The following is a 20,277-nucleotide window of genomic DNA, read 5'->3' as shown; positions in this document are numbered from 1 at the left end:
GCAATTGGCCCTTTAGACCGTTCTTGCTCTTGTTACTAACTTTGAAGTTGCTGTTGAATGACTAGAGGTTGTCTAGATGGTCATTGTGTCGGGGATGTAGTGACTCTTGCCGCCATGAAGATCCACCTTCTTCCCTATCTTCTGAAGACATTTCACCAGTACTTTTGGATCGACGGAGCCCACCATGAGTGAAGGCAGCAATACCCTATATTCCATTGAGGGCTTTCTTCACCCGCTTCATGCAGGCATCGTAGTCTATGGAGACCTAAATCTAATCTAATATAACGTAAAATCTAAATCTAGCGTAAATAGACGTAAATCTAGTTAAAAATAAGCCTAAATCTAATCTAATTTAACTTAAATAAACCTAAATCTAATTTAATGTAAGTCTACATCTAACCTAATCTTTAACGGCTTTTAGGATAGTTTCCTACGACGTTATAACTCTCTTCTTCTTGTGTGTGTGCGCGTGTGTGGATGTGTGTGCCAATAAAAAGAGATAAATGGTATAACCTTTCTATCACCCATGCCAAGTATGATAGATTGATTATGTCATTTCCCTCTTGAATAATAGGTCTTGAGTTCAACTCCTCGTCGGCTAGATCTTTAGGTCTTTTAATTTTAATTAGTTTCCTACGACGTTAAATTAGTTTCTCTCTCTTTCTTTCTCAATGTGTGTGCGTTTTTTTGGATCGTATGCATGTTTTCTCTCTCTTTTCCTCTCTCAATGTGTGCGTTTTTTGTTTATGCATGTTCTCTCTCTCTTTTCCTCTCTCAATGCGTGCGTTTTTTGTTTATGCATGCTCTCTCTCTCTTTCCTCTCTCAATGTGTGTGTGCATTCTTTGTTTATGTATGTGTTTGTGCGTTTTTGTTTATGTTTGTACTCTCTCTCTCTCTCTCTCTCTCTCTCTCTCAAAAACACTATGTGTGTGTGTGTGTGTGTATGTGTGTGTGTGTGTGAGAGAGAGAGAGGGAGAGAGAAAGAGGGGAAGGGAACATGAGAATGAGGAGAGGGAAGGAGCATACCTGGCTCTCCTTCCTCTCCGCGTGTGTGTGTGTGTGTGTGTGTGTGTGTGGAGAAGAAAAAGAGAGAGAGAGAGAGAGAGAGAGAGGAAGAGCATTACCTGCTCCTTGTTTGAGGGCGTCGAAAAATTCAGATCTGAGATCTGAGTTATTGGGCGCGCTCGGTTATTTTTTTAGCCCAGCCGGCGTCGCTATGAGCATCGCAAATTTCTTTGTAAATTTGCGACGCTCATAGCGACTCCGGAAAAAAAAAAAATTAGCGTCGCTGTGTGAGCGTCGCTGATATGAATAGCCTCTTGTAGTGTAAAGCTGTATGTTTGCTATGGATTGTTTACAATACTTTCTTCAAGGAGTAGTTTTAAAGAAACATTGTCATGGAACTATGCACAAAACATTATTTTAAGTGTCAAAAGAATGTGATAGTAATTAGAAAATTTCAAAATCATGTGTGAGTGCATATTGGTGGTAAGTGGGGATCGACTAAGGTTGTCGATCATGGATGGGTGGACCCGATTTATCCGATAACTCCCATGTTATAGAATTGATAGTTTATTATCTATTGCAGCTGACAGGTGGCAAAAGCATCAGCAGATAATGGATTATGCAGAAGGATGTTACATTTTATGTATATTTGATTATTCAAGTGCTCTTTATGAGCTTTGGCCAATTATGTCCGGCCGGCCAATTTGTAACCAATTTGACCATTCAAGAAATCTATATAACAAATATGTGCAAGAGGGAAATGGTCACTCTTGCACGGGGGGAGATTGCACTTAGTGTCCGTCTCATTCTTCTCTCCTCTCTTATTTCCTCTCTCGCCGTGCCAGGCGTAGCACTCCGCTCTAGGAGGTGCGCCTGCACGAGCTGTATTACTCTCTCTCGCTCTCTGTCTCTCTCTGTTCATGATTATGCGTCTATGTGGTTGCCAGGTATGTCGATTATTTTGTTTATGGTTTGTAGTATGCTATTTCAGAGGTTTTGCAGGGAGCTCCACGCCTCCGGCTGTAGCAGTGGTATCAGAGCTATGGCTATGTCTTGGGTATACAACAGACACGGCAATAGTGAAGCTAAGTTCTTTGCCTTTGCTTTACCATCAAATTGTTCATTTCTTTTCGGTCAACTTAAATGTTTTGCATGGATTTACTTTTGTTTTATTTTTAATTCCTCTGTTATCTTAGATAGTCCTTCTCTTAAGTATAGTATGTAGTAAAGGTCGGTTTACCCATGGAAGTAGCTTGCAACTAATAGCAATATGTGGAGGAATTGTATTGCTAAGATTTGGTTATTTTATGAAAGAGAAGATAGGAAGGGAGGTAAACTATTTTGCCTATCTTCATTAATATAGTGAACTTCATAAGGTAGTAAGGAAGAAGAAATTATAAGTGTTTTTCTCCATTAATTATTAAGATAATGGAAAAAATATATATAGGATAATAATAAGTGACCTTGAAAGGGAGCATACGGGCCGAGGAGAAGAAACACATCATAAGCCTAATCTTCCATTCGTCGATCTAAATTACTATGTGGGAGACAATCCCAAGAGACTGTCAATGTGATGTCTGCAGCAGGGCGACCTACTCTATAGCATTTCAAAGGCGATGGGCTACAACATGATTTTATATATATATATATATATATATATATATATATATATATATATATATACCACAGAATAGGTGCCTTGGGCTGAGGGCAGCGCAAGATGCGGCAGTAGGAGAACTCGTCCATTCATAGCAGTAGTGGATTGGAAAAAATAATGAGGAATTCGAGAGTAAGATCAGTAGTTTGGCAGTGGGAACTTTTGGTCTTTAACCCACAACAGTCGCATTTCGGTAATGTGCGCCTCCGACATCAACCTACAGTAGCATGGGTGTGTGGCGGCTTAGGGCGACGAAAATATTGTGCATGCCCTTCAACCATGCACGCTCATAGTTGTCCAATCTACAACACGCGCAAGAAAACTGAGAGCCACCAACAATATGACTTCCACCAAAGTGGGAACAACCACCAAGTTTTGGATGGCGCAATTTTCATGCAGCTAATCTGGAGGTACCCTAATGCTGCAACACTCTTTGGACGGCCATGCAGTAAAATAACTGCAGCTTCGCTGACAAACATCCACCACTCTCACACTACTCCCACCTTCCTTTTGGCATGCAAAGGTGGCTGCATTTAATCCAGCCCAGCCAGTGAACTCTCCTTTTTGCAAAGGCGACCACCTTCAGTGTTCTGTCTAGACAGCCGTCCTCAGCCACCGAATGTTGTACCCAATGGCGGCGGACGCCATTCTCATGCAGACCAATAAGATCAGCTGCCAACTGTATATATATATATATCTATTTTAGCACGTACCACTCCTTTTCCACTTCAGTTCGCACAGAGTCCAGACCAACACCCACTACATTGACTTCCAGTCCAACTGCCCCCTCCCTCCCTTGCGCATGCATAACACTCACATCTCTCTCTCTTTTCCTACCAACTCGCCTCCTTCCTCTGCTTCCATAGTTAACTCTCTCTCTCTCTCTCTCTCTCTCTCTCTCTCTCTCTCTCTCTCTCTCTCTCTCTCTCTCTCTCTCTCTCTCTCTCTCTCTCTCTCTCTCTCTCTCTCTCTCTCAATCAACTAGCAGTCGGTCTCTCTCTCCTTCTCTGAGCCAAACGAACGCTAGACTCGGGTCTTGAGAGCTGAGTCTTCCCTCTTCCTCTGCCTTTCCATGCATGGCCGTTAGTGCCCCCCCCGGTGATAGCCACACAGCGTGCAGTTTTCCCTCCCGTTTACCATCTGCAACCTCATCTCCTATCCTCTCTCTCTCTCAACTACCTACAGAGGTAGACATTGACGACGCTCTGCAGTGTTGGAGGACAATCCCAATTGGGCACTTCATATTGTCCGCCGCCTAGAAATGAACAGACACACACCTCTTCACTCACGCCTGTTGAGGCTTAGAAGAATGTACTCGCAATCATTGATTAATAAGAGCAAGCATTTATCACGTCAATTTCTCCCTTTCTCTCTCTCTTTGTGTTCTGTGTATGCGTTGGTCTGTGCATGCATGTATGCATGCCCAGACCATGTATGCATGTATGCAGGCAGCGCTGGCGCCCTCTCCCTAAATTTCTTCATGCAAAGCCACTGCAATACCTTCTCAGGCAACGTTCGATGCACATCATCCTTGAACATTGATGAAGCTGGACAGTGCGTGCTGCAACACATTGCTGATGATTTTTATTTGATTTTTTACTTTGCTTCGTTTTCATTTATACCCAGGCATTGGATCCTATTCACACGGATTGTATCAATTTGGCTTTTTGTAAAGTGTTCGTATAGCATTTCATTTCATTTCTCCATCTCCTCGTGCGACTACCTATAGAGGCGGATATTGACGAAGCTCTAGCAAGCCCGCCGAACAAAAACTTGCTGCCTGAAATGTTTCACATAATTTTTATAGTTTTGAAGCTGATTTTGTATTTTCGCTTTCAGTTTGAGCCATACTTGTAGACATTTATTGTGAAAATTTAACCAAAAAATAAATAAAATTGACATAGTGTCTCACGATCGTCATTCATTGCCTGGAAACGTAGTATTGTTCTTCCTTGCTCTCAGCCATATGGTGGGCAAGCTGCAGACACTCAAAGGGATCATCACAACTAGGTCACAGTGTTCGTTGTCAAGTATGCTCAAGCCTTGACGATGCTCATGATGCTTTTTCAGTCTTTTGCCTTACGACATTTAATTTTGTACCTAGGCATTAGATTAGATCCACAAGGATTGTAATTGTGGTCTTTTTAAGACTGTTAATATAACATTTCCTTTCATTTCTTTTTCTTCCCTCTTGGTTGATAGTTGATGACATAGACGCATCGGACGTTGAGGATTAGATTCAGAAGGATTTTCTCACTTTGTGTTCTTAGGTAATTTTGGCATTTTAAAGACGATTACGATAACATTTCATTTTATTTCTCTCTCTCTTCACAACCCCTCGTCACATCCCTATTGTTATGTTTTGGTAATTGCCGTCAGTCATGTTAGATTTTTGGACAATTACGCAATGTATAATAATTCACTATTTGCAATAAATAATAGTAATACATTCGGCACGCGTCTACCTTGTACCTGAACAACACACAGGGCATGACTCATATATATAATTTGGACACTAGTATCATACACTAACCACCCTCACACTTGACGCTTACCTGGAGGACCTTTGCTCATTCTAGTTGAACATGGTCATTGAGTTAACAATAGTTTTTTTATGAAACTTTAAACCAAAATTAGGTGCTTCACAAATGCCCGAGCACAAGTTGCCGTGCAACAACTTGCACTTTATTCTTGTATTTGTTTTTGGTTAGTGGCACTAGTTGATCTATGCCATTTAAAGTCAACATTTTCTTTCCGTTCAGTTGTCTCACGTTTGTCTCGATTGTATACTAATCCCTTCTGTAGTTGCCATTGCAAGTTCCTGACCAATTATTAATCCCATGCTAAAACATTTTGGATCTATTGGTATACTTTGGTGTAAAACGCGAGTTGCAGCACTTGTACCTCATCCATATACCAACAATGGTCTATATATTCAAATACAGTTTACCCTCCGGGTATGTACATCAAATATGTCATTCCTCTTTTCATATTTCATTTCTCTGCATTGTGCTCTAACATGAATACTCAGACACTGCTACTAAGGTCATCACTTCTAATTATATTGAAAGGAATTTTTCTTGAGCTGATTTATCATTAAGCTTTGCTGCTGCTTATATGAGTTAAGGTGCTCACGAATAGTGAACAAAAATTTGTAAGTACTCTGCTACTCCACTATACTCCAATGTGGTGTCACACAGGTAGTCAATGTTTTGTTTTTTATGTCTTGTCTAGTCCATTGGTCACATGCACATAGATCCACCGATTTAGGCAGTGTGTAAATGCTCACCTTAGTGTAGATCTGCCGATTTAGGCAACACCAGTTATCTGTGCAGATCCGTCGATTTAGGCAGCACACTGACAAATTGCAAATTCGTAATGATAAATGCAGATCCGCCGATATAGGCAGCATTAGTGCATATTTGCCGATCTAGGCAACACGTCCTATTGGTGTAGATTCACCGGTTGAGGCAACACCGATCACAAAATCATGCTACAGTGGCTGGCCACCACTGTAACTGGTATGATTTTGTTATCGGGGTACATAAAGAGAGTGATTTGGATTTGGACTTATATTGTGGAATTGGAATTGGATTGGGATTTGGTATGTGATAATTATTACAACAGTGTTTATGTGATGAGACTTGACATTATGAGATTGATGATGAGTGTGACCAATGATATCCTGATTCATTAGAGTATGACATATACTGCTTATTCTAGTGGTATGGGACACTAGAATAGGTAGTATGTGGATGACGGCAGGCATAAGCAATGTTGTCTAATTTTATGAATTTCTTACTATTTGATACATATTTCTAATCATTGTTTTTTTACAAGTATTGTTTGCAGATTTTTTCGCAACTGAGGACAGTTGCTTTTCAACGGAGAGGTATGTTATAGAATTGATATTTTATTATCTATTGCAGCTGACAGGTGGCAAAAGCATCAGCAGATAATGGATTATGCAGAAGGATGTTACATTTTATGTATTTTTGATTATTCAAGTGCTCTTTATGAGCTTTGGCCAATTATGTCCGGCCGGCCAGTTTGTAACCAATTTGACCATTCAAGAAATCTATATAACAAATACGTGCAAGAGGGAAATGGTCACTCTTGCACAAGGGGAGATTGCACTTAGTGTCCGTCTCATTCTTCTCTCCTCTCTTGTTTCCTCTCTCGCCATGCCAGGCACAGCACTCCGCTCTAGGAGGTGCGCCTGCACGAGCCGTATTACTCTCTCTCGCTCTCTGTCTCTCTATGTTCGTGATTATTCATCTATGTGGTTGCCAGGTATGTCGATTAGTCTGTTTATGGTTTGTAGTATGCTATTTCAGAGGTTTTGCAGGGAGCTCCATGCCTCCGGTTGTAGCACTCCATCCCTGTTGCATTAAACATCTAGTAGTAGGCCATCTCATTGATTGGCCTAAGAATGTGAAAGGGACCATAGTACCTTTTTGCTAAATTAGCATAGTACTTTTGGTGTCCCGTAGGATTCTTGCCCGTTGTGTGCCTTAATCGAGCCTTGGGAAACTTAAGCAAGACACAATTATTTTGCATAAAGGCTAGAGATCTTATGTGCTTATCATCAGTAGCAGCCTTTTGCCTTTGCTGAGAGATGGAAATAGCATCCTTCATCTTTTGGAAAGATTCTTGTAGGTCTCGGCTATATTCATCTGCAACGAAGATCTTCCCATGTACCTTGAGTAGCAGGGGACTTTTTGATCTTCCCTCTATCACCTCAAAAGGTGATTTTCTCGTGGAAGTATGTATAGTGTTATTGTAAGCATACTTAACTAAAGATAAGTACTTCTCGCATTAGGAATTTTGATCTACTTCTGTGACATATGCTTTTAGTAGATCAAGAATTGTTAGGTTAGCTATTTCACTTTGGCCATCCGTTTGTGGGTGATAGGCCGAAGAGAAGTTTAGCCTTGTACCTAAATTCTCAAAGAGACCCTTCCAGAAATTATTGGTCATTCTAGGATCTCTATCCGACTCTATAGACATTGGCAAGCCATGGTACTTGAAGATTTGTGATATAAAGAGGGTTGCCATTTGATGGGCCTTGATAGTCTTTTTGACAAGTATGAAATGTGCTTGTTTGCTAAACCTATCTACTATTGTCCATATTCCTATATTTTCATAAATAGACTTGGGAAATCCAAAGGTAAAATCCATGGATATGCTCTCCCATGGTGAATTAAGGATTGGCAAAGGTTGAAGCAAACCAGGTTGCTTCCCTCTATCGAACTTTGTCTTTTGGCATACCACACATTTTGAAACATACTCTTGTATGTTTGCTTTCATGGCATGCCAATAGTAGTATGTTTCTATCCCTTTTAGAGTAGATTGAATCCCTCTATGCCCCGCATAAGGAGGAGCATGACATTCATACATTACTTTCTCACGTAGTGAGTTAGTAACACATAGCCTGTTGCCATAGAGAAGATAACCATCTTGTAGGGTAAATGGTTCTTCCTTCTTCCCTAGTGCAAAGGTTGAAATCAAATCTTTAAAATCGGGGTCGATAGCGTACTCATCTATCAGAAGATAGATCATTGTGAGTTTCTATGGATACCGCATTCACACTTGGTCGTCTTGAGAGTGCATCGACTACTTGATTATGCTTTCCAGCAATGTGAGCAATATGAAAATGAAATTGCGAAAGGAAATTTATCCACCTCATTTGTTTGTCAGAGAGCTTGTTCTGCGTCATGAAGTACTTAAGGCTTTGGTTATCCATTCCCAGAATGGAAGGAGTCCCCAAGAAATAGTGCTTCTATGAGTCTAGAGCATGTAGAACTGCTAAGAGTTCCTTCTCATATATGCCTAGAGCTTGCTCAACAGGGTCGAGCCTTCGACTTTCATAGGCTATGGCGTGCCCTTCTTGGAGCAAAAAAAATCCAAGGCAATCACCATAGGCGTTGCATTGGACCTCAATTGGCTTTGAGAGATCCGACAATGCAAGCACAAGTTGAGAGATAAGCTTCTCTTTAAGATTTTTGAAAGCATTGTTCTCCTTGGCGGACCATATATACGTTTTTCTTTGTTAGGTCATGTAATGGTCCCGCGATTTGTGAGAACTTTTCTATGAAGCGTCTATAGTATGCACACATACCTATAAAGCTTCTTAGTTCATGCGAATTCCTTAGACTAGGCCATCCTTTTATTACCTCTAACTTTAATGGATCCATTTGGATGCCATCTTGAGAGATAATGTGAACTAAATATTGAACCTCTTGTAAGAAAAATTCACTTTTCTTTCGATTAATATAAAGTTTATTCTCTCGTAAAACTTGAAATATTACCTAGAGACGTTGCTTGTGTTCGTCTAATGAATTAGAGTAGATGATTATATCATCAAAGAATGCTCCAATAAAGGTTTGGTGAGGCCTGAATAGCTTCTCCATCAAGCGGTAAAATGTGGCTGTTGCATTGGTCAAGCCAAATGGCATAACAATGTACTTGTAAAGACCAAACATAGTGCGAAATGCAGTCTTTACAATGTCTTGATCAACTATCCTTATTTGATGATGGTAGCCACTTTTAGGTCAATCCTACTGAAGTAGGTTGACCCTTGTAGTTTATCAAATACGTCTTCTACCCATGGAACGGGAAACCTATTCCTGATACTGATCCTATTCAGTGCTCTATAGTCGACACACATACGATATGTGCCATCTTTCTTTTGTACTAATAACATTGGTGAACAAAATGAAGATGAGCTAGGCCTAACCATGCCTTTTTCAACCAACTCATGCACTTGCCACATAATCTCCTCTTGTTGAGCTTGAGAAACTCGATAAGGAGGTTTATTAGGCGGTGAGCTTCCTGAAAGAAGTTCAATTGCATGATCATCATCCCCTCGTTTGGGAGGTAGCTCACAAGGGATGTCGTCAATAAAAACATCTTGGAATCCCTTGAGAAAATTGGATAACTCTAATTTCTTTTGACTGCTTATATCTTCTTTTGCTAAAACATGAGGTTCATTTTGAGAATATTTAACAAAAATCATGTACACAAAAATAGAGCTCTTTATTGGCTTATTGAAAGCTTTCTTATGTACAATGGGTATGGTGCTACCCAACTCCTTAGCGTCTATGTACATATCTTTTTCCATGTACCTAAAGTAGATTTGTCTTTTAAGGAATTTACCATTGGTAGCCATGCGATCAAACCGTGGTGCCCCTAGGAAAACATCCTCATGCTTGAGAGGAGAGATGAAGATATCCTCCTTGTCCATATAGCTTTGGACACGGAGCCTCAATTTACCAATTAAGGGAGTGACTAAGGCTTCTTGCCCCTTGAAAGCACCATCGGTAGGTAGGACATCTCCCATCTCATAGGCTTGGATGCCTAGCTTGGTGGCCAACTTTGTGGATATGAAATTGTGAGTAGAACCAGGGTCAAAGAGAATGAAAGCATCATGTTCTCTTACCTTTCTCCAAGCATGACATAGAGGAGATCCTTTGTGATGAGCATCCGCTTCTTGAATTTTGGCCAAGGTAGCTCTAGGAGGCTCATTACATGTATTCTTGTGGGGACAAGCACGATAGGCATGCCCTTGCTCCCCGCACTTGAAACAACGGTTATCTTTTCGATAACGCTCTAGCTCTTCAGGAGAGACTTTATTTTTTCCTTTATAAACTCTCTTCTCCTTAGCTTTGTTGTTATTGGCATTGCCTTTGGGATACTTTTGGACGTTGTCCTTCCCCTTAGGCTCATTACGGTCCTTCCTTTCCATGGTCTTAGGATTTCTCTTAGACCGTTGTTGGAAGTTGATTCTTGAAGCCACCATGGTATGGTGTGTGACCGCAGATATGGTGCGTGGCCTTTGGGAGTTGACATACTCTGCCATATCCTAAGATATTCCCACACAAAATTATTGCTTTTGCTCTCCAAAATCCATCTTTTTGTAGATAGTGGCTTTGCTATGTAAATCCCAAAACTTGTCTACATATTTATGGATAGATTCGTAGGGAGAGAGCTTCAAGCTTCGCCATTCGGTGAGTACTTTGTCTTTGGCATCGGTAGCAAAAACTGTTGTTCGTGGAGCTTCACCATTTGCTCATAGGCTAGACCACCATTGCATGGTAGACTTTTGAAAATGCATAGCTACATAACGCGACTTAGAGGACTCCATGAAGCCCTCATCTCCAAACGCCACATCGAATTGTTGGATAAAGACCAAGACTTTGTTCGTAGCACCAAAGGTGCCATCGTAGGTAAGGAAATAGATGTTCTTTCCTCCCTCTTTGAACTTTATGAGCTTGGACGACCTTTTCCATGTGGCATAGGATTTCGTATGGCCTCTTCTTTTGGGTGGTTCAAGAGCTGGACCATCACTTTCTTCAGAAGAGGAAGAGGATGAGGAAGATGGAGAAGAGGGTGACCTCTTTCTCGCCTTTTTCTTCTCTTGTTTTCTCTCTTACCTCTTTGAATTATGGTGTAAAGAAGTATGCGATGGTCTTCTCCATTTAGGGGGTGCTAGAGAGTGTTTTGCATGCCGTCTTCGTGGAGCCATCTTCACCGAGGTGGCAGGAGACTCGCTTCTTTCTCGTTCTTTTAGTGAGGGCTCTACTATTGAAACTTGGGCTCTCCTTTGAGAAGGAGATGGCTCATCGAGTAGTAAGTTTTTGAGCCCTTCGTACGGATCCTCCTCTTATTCCTTTATCGGAGAGTGTCCTCTTTTGGAAGTCTCGCCAGGAGCCTTCCTAGGTACTCTCTCTGCTTGGTGGGGAGTTTGGAGAATACCATGGGTGTGCAAATGCTATAGCACTTCACCTTGGAGGGATAAATTGCTCAAGGCTTGTTGAAGCCTAGAAACAAGATAGTTTACAAGCATAGGGGCATCATTAGTTACTCTTTCATTAGCAAAATCAAAGCTATCAACATTTATTTCAATCTCTTTTTCCTTGTCAACCATACTAGCAAATTTTAGGTGTAAATTTTTAATTGTACCTTGGCACTTCAAGCCCTAGTTGCTACTCCTCTTTACCTTCAAAGATAAGCACTCAAGCATCTATACCTGTGGCTTGAATATTATTAATTGCAAGAAATAGAAGAGGGGGTTTAACAGAGCCAAGACAACACCGGTTTCTATCAAGCTTCTAATAGCTCAATAATGGTTGAGCCATAGGCAAGCCCCGTAGGACTCCATTATTAAGACCATAGCTCTCGACGGTATCCCCATTAACTGCATAAAGCATGCGTGCTTCAAGGATGAAAAATCCCTATTCTACTTACTCTTTTGCAATTAATAACACCAACCATTTGTAGCAAGCTTGAGGACCTCTCTTCTTGAGCAAGAAAAGAGAAACTAATAGCTCTGATACCAATGTAACATTTAATGCACTAGTAACTTGTGTGTAGCGGAAATTGATAACATAGTAAGCATTTCATTAAGAACGAGTTCCTAATGAGCATAGAGAGAGTACTTAATTTGAGAAAGCAACATAGCAACTTACATCTAGCTAGTTTGGCATAGACAATACTTGAAAAGAGAGAGAAATAAAGCAATTGACAACAGTTGAGGACCCAATTTACATGGAGCCGGTCCCCCCTCCAAAAAGGCTTTGTATTATAGCTTCTCGCATCAAAGGAGACTTCTGTACAATACAATCTTTGTGTTCCTTGACAAAACTCATTGGTGCAATGAAGATAGAAGCTTCATGCACCAAATTATGCTTTGAGAAACACACCTAGTGTCCCTAGCCTCAATCGCAAGACCTCACACACTTTCAAAAATGGTGAGAGCTAGCAGGGAATCAGGAAGATTGAGAGGGAGAAGATGTATCTTACGAGAAAGAAGTATTCTCCTCACATAATCACTCTAATAGCATAGCTTAGTTTAGTAATTAGCATGGTAGAGGAGATGAGCGTGCCATTGAAGCTTGGCTCTTGGTTGGATTTGCATTCCATAGCCAAGAGTTGTCGGTGTAGGCCTCTACTTCTCAATGCTTGGAGAAGGAGATGGAGTTCTTGCTCAACACATAAGTTGTGTGTGTGAGCGTGTGTGTGTAGAAAAGTGAGTCAGACTAAAATGCCAACTCTCTCTCTACTTGGTCAACCCCTCTTGCTTTTTGCTCTTGCTGGCTTCCCATTAGCTCCTGCAAAGCTTAGCTAATCACAATTAGAAGCATAATTGATAGCCTTGTGACATGTGTCCCCCTTTCCCGTTTTGTGATAGATTTAGGTAATTAAATAATCCATTTAAACTCTCATTGGACCTTTTAGTCTTTTGGCCAATAAGAATCAAACAAGCCATTGGGCTGTTGGATGCTCATTGGACCTTAATTTCTATTGGATCTTTTATCAAGCATTGTTAGAAAATTAATTTTACTCTAGTCTAATTCTCATTGGTCCACCTCTATGGCCATCCAATAAGATTTGAGGGGACATTGGGGGCAACTGGCCTAGGAGCCTGCCATGTGTCCATTCTTCCCTTTGGGGAGAGCTTGGGAGTGTGTGTGTGTGTGTGTGTGTTTCTCTCTCATCCCCTATCATTAGGGCTTGCCCCCTCCTTCCTAGGGATGTGAGAAAACTTTTTAATCTTCGCATGACCATCCAATATTCCCCCACTTAGGCCATTGGACAATTGAATTAAATTTAGGAACCTTAGCCTATGGAAGTCTTAATGGAGCTGAACCTTAGGTCTTTTAAGCTCCATTAGTGCACATTGCTCTTTTGCAGACTGTCTCCCTTTGGATCCCTATTTTCCCTCCTTTGGATCCTTGTTGAGACTGATCTGGCAGCCTTACCAATATTCTAGCTTTTACTCCCCTGGTATCTACACATAGATTTAGGTTGGCATGTGTAGATAATAACACCTTGGCTCCCATTCCCACATTTTGGTTGGCCATAGTGCCCACTTTCAGAGGCTTTCATTATATATTTTGGACTCTTTTAGGCTCACAAATATCTCATTTTTGTCCCATAAAATTCCGATTGAATCCTTATCGAATTCCGTTGGTACTTATGAAAAACGCATTCAAAGTTTGGAACTCTTTAGTTCATGAACACATTCTTGTGCCCATTGTACATAATTGGCCCTTCTACTATGTTTATTTCTCACTAGAATGGCCAATTCTAGGGAGAGAAAATTCATTTAAGTAGATCAAAAATGAAATTTGGTGACAACTACAATTGAAACTTTGGTCAAGGTGCGTGATCTTGAGGAGCCATATGTTGCATTGATAAATCATGGCCCTAAAATGAATCTCATGTCCAAAAGTCTTTACAGGAAGTTAAAGTGGCCAATAAGCACATGTCATGGTTGGATGATTCGAGCATCAACTAACTCATCAGGAGATCTCTATGGGGCTTGTTTAAATGTGAAGGTGACAATTAGCAATGTTAAGGATGAGCAAACCTTCTTTGTGTAGGAAATGCCTATTTATCCCCTTATCTTTGGGCAACCATATATCACAACTATTCACATGGAAACAAAGATCTTGGGTGATGGTTTTGCTTATGCTAGGATAAGAAGTAGAGATGGGAAGTGAGTTGTCCAATTCTTGACGGTGCATGTGAATCATGAGAGGTATTGTGATAGTCCTTGGGAGTATCCTCTACCAAAGGCAAACAAAGGGTTCATGGATTGAAGGAAGATGAGGTGTACCACTTTAAAGTAGGATTGCAATGGAACAAAAAGAAAAAGGTTCTCGCTTGGTCCAAAGGGTGAAGTATCTTTTTCTGTAGGTTTTCAAGGGCTAACATTGGTCAACATGTTTCATGAAGCTTGAGGATATGAAAAGAAGCGACTAACAATATGTATATACTGTATAGAAAGAGATGAGGAAAAATTGTTTCATAGAGGAAAGGGAACGTGTTTGAGGTTTCTTTGAGCAAGTCTCTTTTATAGATACTATGAATGAGCTTGAGGCTATAATGGATTCTAGTATGCAAGATGGAAGCCAAGTTGTGGATGTGCTGCTCTACAAAAATATATGAAGTGACTGAGGCTTTTGAAAAGAGGAGGAAGGACCCGTAGTGAGTGTATAGATCAAGTTCAAAACCGGGCAAGGAAGATAAACTCGGTGGCCTTACCTTTACCATTAGATTGTAGAGAGAAGGTAGAACAAGCTTCTTTGTAGCCAAATATGAGGAATCTAAAAAAGCGAGGATCCGACTACTCTCTCTCTCTCTCTCTCTCTCTCTCTCTCTCTCTCTCTCTCACACACACACACACACACACACACACACACACTTTTTAGTATTGCGACTTGCTCTGATTGGTTAAAACATGGACTTTTTCCTTAATAATTCCTCCCCGGGTCACCTTAGGTTTTTTATAGCACTCAAGGCTATAATAGCCCAGGAACTGACCCAGGGTCTGTGTGGACACCTACCTACTCAAGAAGGCTAGTTTTCTTTCTTTTTTGTACTTGGCTACCCCTGGGATATTTCCCCATTGGGAAGTTACCCTTGTTAAGGGTGTATAGTAAGTATAACCTTATGATAGTAAGGTTAAACGTGGAGGGTTTATCCCCCTTTTATCGAAGTCAGCTTCATATCCCTATTGTTGTCTTCCCTCTCTCTCCCTCTCCCCCTCAGTCGCATATCCTGCTCTCAGGTCGCTCTGTGCACCTTAACCTAAAGCTACATGCTCGTAGCCCCCTCTGAGGCGGCCACATTTGTGACCCATACGGAACGATGCCCTGGTGCATCGTGCTTGTTATGATAGGAGATACTGTTGGTTGCTCATCATAATGATTCAACCTCGACCTGCTTCTATTCAAAGTGGTGAGGGCGCTTTTTGCCCCTCACTTAGCCTTGATTGAGTTTTAGTGCGTGTATTTGAAAGTGAGGTGTATGCTCGTTGTCGTTTACTGTATGGATATGGAGCTCACGGAGCAACCTTCACAAGTTTGTGGTACTACGTGGCTTGGTTTTGTTATGCACTGTAGCACTTTTGATCGCATTACTGCTCTCTATCGAAAGAGATACTCTGTTGTTTTTAGTACTTCTGGTTTGCTGCATTTATAAGTTTGCGTAGGAACACAATAACTGATAGTTTCTCACGGCTTTTATGGAGATATTTTCACTACTAACTGGTACATTTGTTGGAAATATTAAGAGGTTTTTAACAAAGATAGTAAAGGAACCTCTGTTCTGTCGGTATCGATTATTGGCTAAACACTCTTGACATTTTTTTGATGACCTTGATCTTCATATATGGGTTTGATGAAGCTTCTATATGAGGATAAGCCTGTTTACCATCACCTCATAAAGGTGGCACACATTGGTTGGCATCTTTGTGATAGTACTGTGAGGTATGTTCCACCATTTCAGGCGGATAACTTTGGGTCTGGTTTGTTTCTGATGAGATTTTTAGGTAATGGCTGTAAGAATAATGGTTTTAGGTGGGTTGCAACACCATGGATGTTTGTTGTTGTGCTCGTAGGGCTCTGGTTACGGTGTGTAGTAAGCAGTCGAACTGTCTGTTTTCCTACACAAAAATTTAAAATCATAATATTGATCTTTTTATTGGGATGGGCTGAAGTTTTTCTCATCAAACACAACGGGAGCAATGGATGCAATCGCATATAGGTTTCGAAGCTTAACTTGATTTATTTCTACTCTTGGGTAAACTACACTCTGTCACGATGTCTTGCTGGTTTTAATCCTGCAAATTATAAGCTTCTTTTGTGATAATTTTTGGTGTTGTTTGACTCTGTCAAAAGACCTTTATAGGCCAAAAACGTTGGGTATAAAAGACACAAAATGCTTTATGAGCAAAAATAGGGATTAAGACACCTGGATCAGAAGGGGTGGTGGCCTTCCGATCAAGATTTTAGTTATTTAAATAAGCTAATTTAAAAGTGAATTAAAAAATTAAGTATGTAATAACCATATCTATAACCTATATTAACACACTTGCATCTTAAAGGAGTGATGACCTTTCTAATTACAAGGTTTTAAAGAAGCAAAAATGACTCACACCTTGAGACTTTTTTCAAACACAAAAGTAAATGATTGGACAATGGTTTTAAGTTAAAATGGTTGTAAGATGGACATGGATAACAACAACTCATAAAGTCCATTGACACCTGTAAAACACATTCAAGGATAACATATATGTTGTTTTGTTTGAATGGATGTAGGTGAGGACTCTATCCTTTCTTGGAATTTTTTTGGCTTTGTTGTTGTCCGTCCTTCATGTACTAGACTCTTTCCACTTTATGAAGCAAACAATACAAGTCATCTTTTATACGGAATGAGATCTCATTCTTATTGCAATGTACAAAAATAATTCTAAGACTGAGTTGTTTTTGTGCTACTCTTGTTCACTTGTCTAAAGCCAGCTGTCTTTTGAACTGTTATGTTCATTTGTGTTTATGTATTTAAGTAAAACAACTACACACACCCACCCACACACACACACACACACCCACCCACACACACACACACATAGCGTGTGTGTGTGTGTGTGTGTGTGAGAGAGAGAGAGAGAGAGAGAGAGAGAGAGAGAGAGAGAGAATCCATTCATAGAAACTCGCTCACTGGTTTATGTTGACATAAGCTGAGCGTTCTATAGAGTAATTAAATATTTTAAAAAGCCTTTACTATTGAAGTGGATGGCTTTAGTAGAAGCATGCCTTTGCAACATTTTTTTTATAGTGTGGTTTTAGTAGGCCAAAAAATATTTGGCCATTCTATGAGCCATCCTTGCATGTCCTAGTTTTAACAATGTATAAACTTGCCAAGGGGTGTTGGCCTAACGGTTAAGGTGAGGGGCTTTAAGCGCACGTGCTATGATTCAACGCTTGAGACATGTGGGTGTGGGTTAGTGGGCACAATCTCGTAAAACTAGTCGAAGCAAAGCTTCGAATGGCAAAAAATAAATAAATAAAAATGTATAAACTATCTTTTAAAGGGCGTGGGGAATCCTAGTGTGAGGAGGTGGACAATGCTTTCATATAGGGGTTTGCCTAGAAACGTCACATAGAATGACCATGTGACCTGCATGATAGGCCTCAAAAACATCCACAACTGATGCAAAATTACCCAAAGGCGGATGTCAACCATGGGAAAGTAGAAGCTCCAATGATCGCTTGATCTTCCAGAAGTGGGTGGAAAACCATTTACATCGTAACTTTAAAGGAACGACAATGTGTCTTCAACATAGAGGTTTGACACCAGCGAAGAGCTTAGAGGGCCCTCTGAAACATACCCAGATGGCATTGGTGACTTATGTTGGCCTTCTTGTAGGCGTGCTACAAACACCATTGTGTCACTTCCAATTTTGGAAGGCCATAGTAAAAAAAGTGCTTCTAAGGCACTTAGGGGAAGGTGCTCTCAACTTGCTTTGGATTCGAATTGCTGTGCCACAACTTTTTGCAGTGCCTTGGGTGGTGAGAAAGGGGGTGGGGCCAATGTATGAGCTACATTTGGGCTTCAACAAGTGCTCACTCACCTACTCATCCTTCACGCGTGCGCCTTTGTGTGCGTGCGTGCGTGTGTGAAGTCCTTCCGAGCTATTAATTGATGTGGCCAAGCTCAATTTGGGGGAGAATTTTTTAAGATGTTTATGTGTGAATGCAGACTAAGGCCCCTGTCACACTGGACCCAACGAGAATTTTTTGGGTGGGCACCCATTGCGTGTCACACCGGGATATTAATGTCATAATAATCAATATCTAATTCTCCTAAATGATTTTCTCATATTAAACTGATCATTTAATGTGGGGAAGTGCCAAGGGAGAAAAAGCTAGAATATTGGTTAAGCTAGCAGACCGGCCACGGTAGGGATCCAAAGGAGGGAAAATAGGGATCCAAAGGGGGGGCCATCTGCAAAAGAGCCATGTGCAACAATGGGTTAAAAAGACCCTAAGGTTCAGCCCATTAAGACTTCCAAAATGCTAAGGTTCCAAAATTCAAAGGTTGTGTCCAAAGGGTTAAAGCTTAGGGGGAATTGGATGCTTTGTGTGCTCTCCCAAGTCAACACATATCCCTACATGGGAGGGGTCGAGCCGTTCTTCTAGGGGATGAGAGAGAAAGCCACACACACACACACAGGCTCCCTTTACACAAAGGGAATGAGGGACACATGTCAGCTCCCTAGGCCAAATGCCCACAAGGTGTGCCCAGTTTTTATTGGATGACCCTTGAAGTGGACCAATGAGAATTAAGCTAGTGTAAATCTAGTTTAATTAATTTAAAAACATTTAATAAAAGAAACCAATGAGAATTAAGTCTCCTAGAAGACTATTGGGCAGTCTCACAAGGGGTCCAATGAGCATTCAGGAGCCCAATGGCTTGCCTGATTCCTATTGGCCAGGAGGCAAAGGGGTCCAATGAGAGTTTAGTTTAATTATTTAATTACCTAAAGCTCTCACAAAAGGGGAAAGGGGGACACATGTCAGAAGGCTATCACTTATGCTACTTAACAGTCATTGGCTTGTTGACTTGGGGAGAGCCAATGAGGGCTCAGCAAGAGCAAATAGCAAGAGGGCTCGCCCAAGAGAGAGAGGGGGCTGATTTTTGCAAGGCATTATCACACACACACTCACACACAGTCTATGTGTGAAGCAAAGAAGACTATCTCTTCCCAAGCTTTAATGGAGAGCTCATCACCTACTCCAAGCTTGTGAGATAAAAGCCTACATCAACACACTCTTGGCATGTGGATGCAAATCCAACCAAGAGCCAAGCTTCAATGCATGCTCGTCACCTCTACCAAGCTAATTACTAAGCTAAAGCTATGCTAATATGAGTGATTATGTGAGGAGATGTACATCTTTCTCGTAAGATACTCCTTCTTTCTCTCAATATACTCTCATACCCTGCTAGCTCTCACCATCTTCGAAGGTGTGTGAGGTCTTGGGTCTGAGAACGGGGATAATTCAAGTTGTGTTTGCTTAGTGCATGAAGCTTTCATCTTCATTGCACTAGCTAGTCTTGAAGGAACACAAAGAATTGTATTGTACAATGTCTCTCTTGATGGGAGAAACCATAATACAAAGCCTTTTGGAGGGGGGACCGGCTCCATGCAAATCCGGTCCTCAACTGTTGTCATTAGCTTAATTTCTCTCTCTTTTGAAATTATTGTCGATGCTATCTAACTAGGTGTTATGCTTTTTGTTGCTCTCTGCACCCAAGCACTCTTGTAATTCTCATTAGGAATCTATTCTAATGAAATGCCCACTATGTTCATGCTCATTTCCGCTACACACAAGTTATTAGGCCATTAAATGTTACATTGGTATCAGAGCACAAGGTTTCTCTTTTCTTGCTCAAGAAGGGAGGTCCTCAAGCTAACTACAAATGGTTGGTATTATTAATTGCCTGTGAGTAAGTAGAATAGGGATTTTTCAGCCTTGCAGTGCGCCTGCCTTCGTGCAGTTAACGGGGCATCACCGTCGAGAGCTATGGTCTTAATAGTGGAGTCCTACGGGGCTTGCCTACGGCTTAACCACTATTGAGCTATTAGAAGCTTGACAGGAGCCGGTGTTGTTTTGGTGTCGAAAGACCCTCTCTTCTATTCCTTGCAATTAATGGTATTCGAGCCACGGGTACAGTAGCTTGAGTGCTTTTTATAAAGGGGTAAAGAGGAGTAGCAACTAGGGCTTGAAGTGCCAAAGTACACCTAAAAGTTGTTAGAATGGCT

This window comes from Adiantum capillus-veneris, chromosome 17, assembly GCF_014529385.1.
Source record: "Adiantum capillus-veneris isolate H3 chromosome 17, ASM1452938v2, whole genome shotgun sequence".
Classification (NCBI taxonomy): Eukaryota; Viridiplantae; Streptophyta; class Polypodiopsida; order Polypodiales; family Pteridaceae; genus Adiantum; species Adiantum capillus-veneris.
This window is presented reverse-complemented; position numbering follows the sequence as displayed.